Genomic DNA, 6,261 nt, shown 5'->3' with positions numbered 1-6,261 from the left:
GGAATGTTCATGTGAGAGGAAGTCCTGAATGTCCGACAGGGGCAGTAAATGTTCTCACCACTCTCCCACCACTCCCTCTGATCCAGTTTTTCAGATACCCAAATCTTTTTCAAACTTAACATTCCCCACCTGCATTTCCAGACTCTACTTTTCCCCCTAAAACAGGTGATTGACCCCGTCTGCATGGATGGACTCAGAAGGCCACTGACAACAAACAGCACTAATTTGATAGGTGTTTCTTGAGTGTAGCTGGAGAAAAATGGAAGCCTACTTCTCTACAGTTTCTGATGGAAGCAGGGAATGCTCTTAACTTGTGAACTGGGTTCTTTGAAGAGACAACACATGAAATAATGACTTGTTTAAAAAGTCTCAGAATTCAGTGGAAAAAGACTCTGCCTGCTTTTCATTAGAGAGTGCATTACTTGGATAATTTAGTGTAGTAGGTAGACATTGCCCAAAGTGTAACAAGTTCAGAAGAGGAAGTGAGCTCAAGAACAGTGTGACATTTCTTTGCAGACCTTGTAATTTCTGCTCACTGTTATGCTGGAAAAAGTTTTTTATTTGCTTTGTATAGAGGAGCTGGTGCTGTCCCTTTATGTTGTATGAATTTGGGAATAAGGAAGGTTTTCTCAGTCCACTTGTATCGCAGAGTAGCAAGGAAGAGGGTGGTAAGTCAAGCTTGTTCTGCTGCTGTATCCATTGGATGTGCAGCCCTGAACAGGTCCTTATGCACATGGTGAAGGGAACCATCTCTTTGGCTGCATTGCTTGGTTAATGGTTTTGTCCATTGACAAAATAGTGTGATGAAAGAAGCAGATCAGGTTTCATTTTCAGGTGTTATAATCCACTGACACCATATGAAGCTTACAAGACATTTTAAGTAGTATGAAACACAGGACTCTTGAATCTTGAAGTATTAAAAAGAATTTGCAATATAACCTTATCTCCACAATGTTAAAATGATTTCTAGTGATCATTTAAAAGGTCATAAACCTGGAAAAGCAATGAACCATCATAACCAGTAAACTATGTCTGAGTGAGGCTTTTGCACATATATAGTAATGTTGTGGAGGAAAAAAATAAGGATGTCAATTTTTACAAGAAATCTCGTTGGGCTTCAGTGGGACCACTTGTAGGGAAATGAGCTTTGCCCCCGCCTTAAGAAATGTCAGTATTTTCAAGCAGCACAGCAGTTACAGTTTCAGTAGCTCCTCTATCTGGTGTTATAATACACCTTTGTTGACTTTTGATTCTTTTTACTCTTGGTGTTTATAGACAGCTCAGAAGCATTTTGCTTAAGAGATGGCAGTATGTTAATAATATCTAGATCAAATATGAAGGGGGTTTTTAATATATTTTAGGTGAGTGTAGACATTGTTGATTTGAATGCCTGATGTAATTGAATTTATGTAAGTGAGCTGCTAGAACCACAGAATCAATTAGGTTGGAAAATATCTCAGATCATCAAGTCCAACCTTTGACCAGTCACCACTTTGTCAACAAGACCATGGCACTGAGTGCCATGTCCAATCTTTCCTTGAACACCTCCAGGGAAGTGACTCTACCACTTCTCTGGGCAGCCCGTTCCAATGTCTAATCACTCTTTCTGTGAAGAAATTCCTTGTTATGTCCAGCTTCAACCTCGTCTGGTGCAGCTAGAAACTATGTCCTAGAGCTGCCAGAGCTGGTAGCAGCTTGGAACAGTTCAGTTGTTCTAGAGAAAACAGTTTCTGCATGTCTTGGTAGAAAAATACTATGTCTTCCACTCAGTTTCAACCTTATTTGGTGATCTTTGTGAATCATATATTTGGGGGATTATTGTATACAATTTTTTACCTAACAAATTCTGATCCAAACTCCACAATATGCACCCATTTAATCTTAAGGTGAATTCCATGTTTACCCAGTCACATCTAGGAGGAATATATTCCCCAAAGTTTATAAATTTTAATTTAAAATACAGCATTCTCACCTGATATTAGACAGCCTTTCACAGGAGCTTACACTGATACCATAGATACATGGATACCAAATGGAATAGAAAGCAGTAGCAAGGTGGAATTACTCCATGGGTGCATAGCTCAAGGTTGAAAGAGAAACAAATGTAGTAAAAGTCAGAAATACACTCACCTGGTGAGGAGCCATGAATCCCTTCAGGACTCAACACAGCCAGCAATTCAAGGGAGTAATCCAAATTATGAGGGAGTCAGAGGACACAGGAGTTTATACAACCCTGTAAGAAAAGGCAGGACGATTAAAGGCATGACTTGCAAAAATACACTTACAAATGTCCAATTTGCAGTACTTCAGGATTGCAGTATTTAATATTATATTTGTGTTGGGATCTGGCTGAAATACACAGCTCTTTCTTCTGTTAGGACCTTGTATCATTCACTTGAAAAAGTTTCTGTCAGTGTCCTCACTGCATTGCCAATATTGTGTCCACTTGAGGATCTCTGGTAGTTCGGGGTTTTTATGACCTTTGAGGTGTTTATTGCTGTTGCAGGACTCTGAGAAGCAGACCAGGCTGTAGATAGCCAAGGTGTAGGAGACAACGACTGGTTCCTACAGGGAGGTTGTTGTATCTGAGTTCGGTGACATTGCCTACTAGAATTATAATTTCTTTCATTATTTTAAATATTTGAGATGTAGCTTCTGAGTGAAAGTCCAGGGAAAACAGTGCTAATCTGTGGGAGGCACAGGACATGCTGGCATACCTAAACCAAGAGCAAAGTGTCACAGACCACAAGGATTAATAGAAGTAGGTGTTTTTCTCTCATGTCTAATACCATTTTGACCCACAGACCCACAAAAAACTGCACCAAGACTGATCACATGGAAAAAAGTTGCTGGGTCACAGTCCAGGAAGACAGTAAGGTCTTCTCTGGTGTTGCCTGTAGTCCCAAACTTTTAAAATCAGATTATTTAAACTCAGGAGCACCTTTTAGATCAGGGTTAGGAAAAGACAACCATGCATGCGGGGCACTGCTGCACTGTAGACAGATGCCAAGCGGGAAAAAAAAACCAAAATTATATTCAATAATATTTAAAAAAACTCTTACATCTTATAGAATACTACTCTATTAGTAACAAGGATTTTTCAACTACTAATTTACTGTTTCCTGTAACAAGGAAGGCTTCTGGCTTAAGTGGAATTGCTGATTTACCCAATATTTCAGGACCTGTCTTTAACCTTTCTCAGAGTAGCAACATTGGTTCAGTCCCTGTTCTCCCTCCCAAAGCTAGAGAAGCGGCAGATAAAACTCAGCAGATTTCATCAATATTTCATCAAAAGCATCTTAGAGCTCAGGAGCTTGGTGCTTCAACCATAGTTCAAAACACATTTCAAGTAGCTGGCTAAACCAATCCCAAAGCCTGAAGTGCAAAACTGTCTTAGGAATTTTGCACAAAGATACAGGACATTGTGACAGCAAAACTAACCATGCTTAACTAAATAGAAGCCGTTCATGGCTCATCAAGGAAGGCAGCCTTGTTAGGTTATCTTTGGTATAGGAGTCTTGCCACATAGGTAAATGTGTGAGCCGGAAAATTCCCATGGTCCAGGCAGAGCATAGGGTGAGCCAGGTAAGGCCTTCAAGTGGGTAAAGGGCAGTTTAACTGCAAGGGCAACAAGCTGGTGTTGTCACCATCGTTAGGAGCAGAGTTAAGTCAAAACAAGAAAATTCAGACAGGTCTGGGAAGCAAAAAGACAAACCAATCCAAATGAAGCAGGATTGAAGCAGGGAATGAAACAGGGAATGGGACTCCCTGCTGATAGCATTTGACAGGTGATAGCCAGGTTTGTAATGCCACGGAATAATAGAGGGTGGCTTGTCTGGTTGCTGTGCAAACACAGAGCAAGATATTCAGACGGACTCTTAGGAAATCTGAAGGAGGCCCAGTTCATTGGGGCAGGTAATCATTGTGTGGGCAGGTATCACAGACAAAACAATGGGAAACATGTTACGGAGTCAAAAACTGAGCTTTTAACAAGGAGGTAAAGGTCCATTACTGTCACAATATTATTTTCCAAAATAGCTTTCCAGAATCACGTACACTCCCCAAAAGAGACAAAGTCTGTCCAGGGAAGCAGTGTATGGAGGCAGAACTGAGATTCAGTGAGTACGGGGGAACCATTTGTAGCTCCTTCAGGAAAGATGGTCTTAAACTAAAATTATACCACACTGCTGACAGTTACAGTTAGACTGGTTTTAATGAAATATTTAAAGGAAAGACAAGGGGAGCGGAGAACGGATGTGAAAGGGCATGATATTTGCAGTGACGTTTCTTCTGGGTTCCTGTCAATAGAAGCTTTTATCCTCAGATTAGGCCTGGAGCAGAGCTTGGCAAAACTCAAAAGGGAGGCTGAAGCAGCAGAATCCCATCAAAAGAAGGCATAGATTTTCCTACCAGAAAGGCAATTCCATCTGTGCTAAAGGAAATTACAGAGGCTGCAAAGGTGGAAAACACAATCACGAAAGACTCCATTTAACTGCCATGATGATGATGACATCCTACTTCTGTGTGACATTTAAACAAGGATAATATTTTCAGATAACCCGTTCACAGTAACATATTAAAGACCAGTATTAGGTAAAGGAAACCTTTCAAAAGTCATAAGTCACACTAAAATGGAAATCACAGAAAAATAGACTTTGGAAACCATATGTAAAATACAATATAGCAAGGCAAAATATATTCTCAGGAAAGCATTCTGAAAAATATAAAAGCAAATAATAAACTTCTTTCCAAATATATTGGGAATGAGAATCTGACAGTTTCTGTTTGGCCAATAATTGAGTAAGGTATAAAAGAAGATTTCAAACAAAACAAGGCCATGGCAGATAATTAGATGGGTACTTTGCCTCTGTGCTCACCTTGGAGGATTTCAGGGGGTTCCTATACTAGAATCCTGTCCCTTTTCTGCCCACGTATGTGATGTGCCACAGCATCTCTCTGCCTGAAACATCTGCCAGGTTGGTAGGAGAGGTTTCAATCAGGAGTAAATTGCCAAGAGCAAATAATTCTCATCCAAAAGATTATATGTTTTAAAGGGCATCAGGAATGAAACAGCCAAACTGCTAACTATGGTTTGGAGCCTCTTGCTTAAAACTGCTCAAGTATTAAAAAAGTCGAAACTGTCAGAATTCACACCAGATCTTAAAGAAAAATCCTGGGGAGTTTTGAGACCAGCCTAATGTATGCAGTAGGCAAACTACTATGAATTATATAAAAGAGCAGAGGTGGTAAAGACATCAATAAATGTGCTCTATCAAGGAAGAGCCAACATGTAAGGTAGAGTCTTTTATCATAAGCTTATCTTTGAAAGAATTGCTAGCCATGTGAACAATACACATCTGGCTGATTGTCTTGCTTTTTCAGAAGGCTTTTGACAAGTTCCCCAATGAATGCCATCCAAAAATAATTAATGTTGTCATCTTATACAAAATATTCCTGCAGACTAACATTGTTAAAGATGGTTGGTAAATTAAATACCATTTAATACTAGTTAAGACACAATATGTGATATCATTAATAGATCCATTTTCCCAGTAGAATAAAGCTGTCAGTCATTCATAATGTTTATCAGTGACTTAGAAAAGAGAAAGGAACAGCAATATGCCCAAAGTCGCTGAAGACAGGAAGTTACTTGAAGCAGTAGGAATGAAAACTGACTGCAAAAATTTTACATAAGGATTTCATTACAGTGGATGGCTGAACGATCCCATGTAAAATAAATTATTTGCAGGTAAAAATGGTGTACATGGTAAACACAGCCCACCCTTAACTTTGTGTACATAATGAGCAGTCCTGAATGAGTCCTGCATACATAGTCCTGTTCCGGGAAAAAATGTTGGCGTTATAACAGACAGTCCTAGAAAAAGATTAACTAAATACTCAGTATTGATCCAGAAGTTACAGCAAATGTTAGACATTATAAGGGAAAGAGTAGGATAATACACCAGCAAACAAATCCATGGTGCCCTCTTACTGTGAATAATGTGTGTAGCGCTTCCCCTTAATAATGAAAATATATATAATACAACTGTGGGAGGCACAGAGAGAGAGGCCTATTGTGGGTAAAGAATGGTTTCCATATAAAGAGCAGTTAACTAGACTCAGAGTCAGCATCTGGAAAACAGAAGAAAGATATAACAGATCTGTAAATAAGCAATGGCAGGAAACACTGAATAGGAAATAACTGTTTGCTCATGCTCTTAATGCAAGAACTACAGAGTATCACATAAAAGATGAGATAAA

The sequence above is a fragment of the Coloeus monedula genome, assembly GCF_965178545.1.
Source record: "Coloeus monedula genome assembly, chromosome: 1".
NCBI classification, from domain to species: Eukaryota; Metazoa; Chordata; class Aves; order Passeriformes; family Corvidae; genus Coloeus; species Coloeus monedula.
This window is presented reverse-complemented; position numbering follows the sequence as displayed.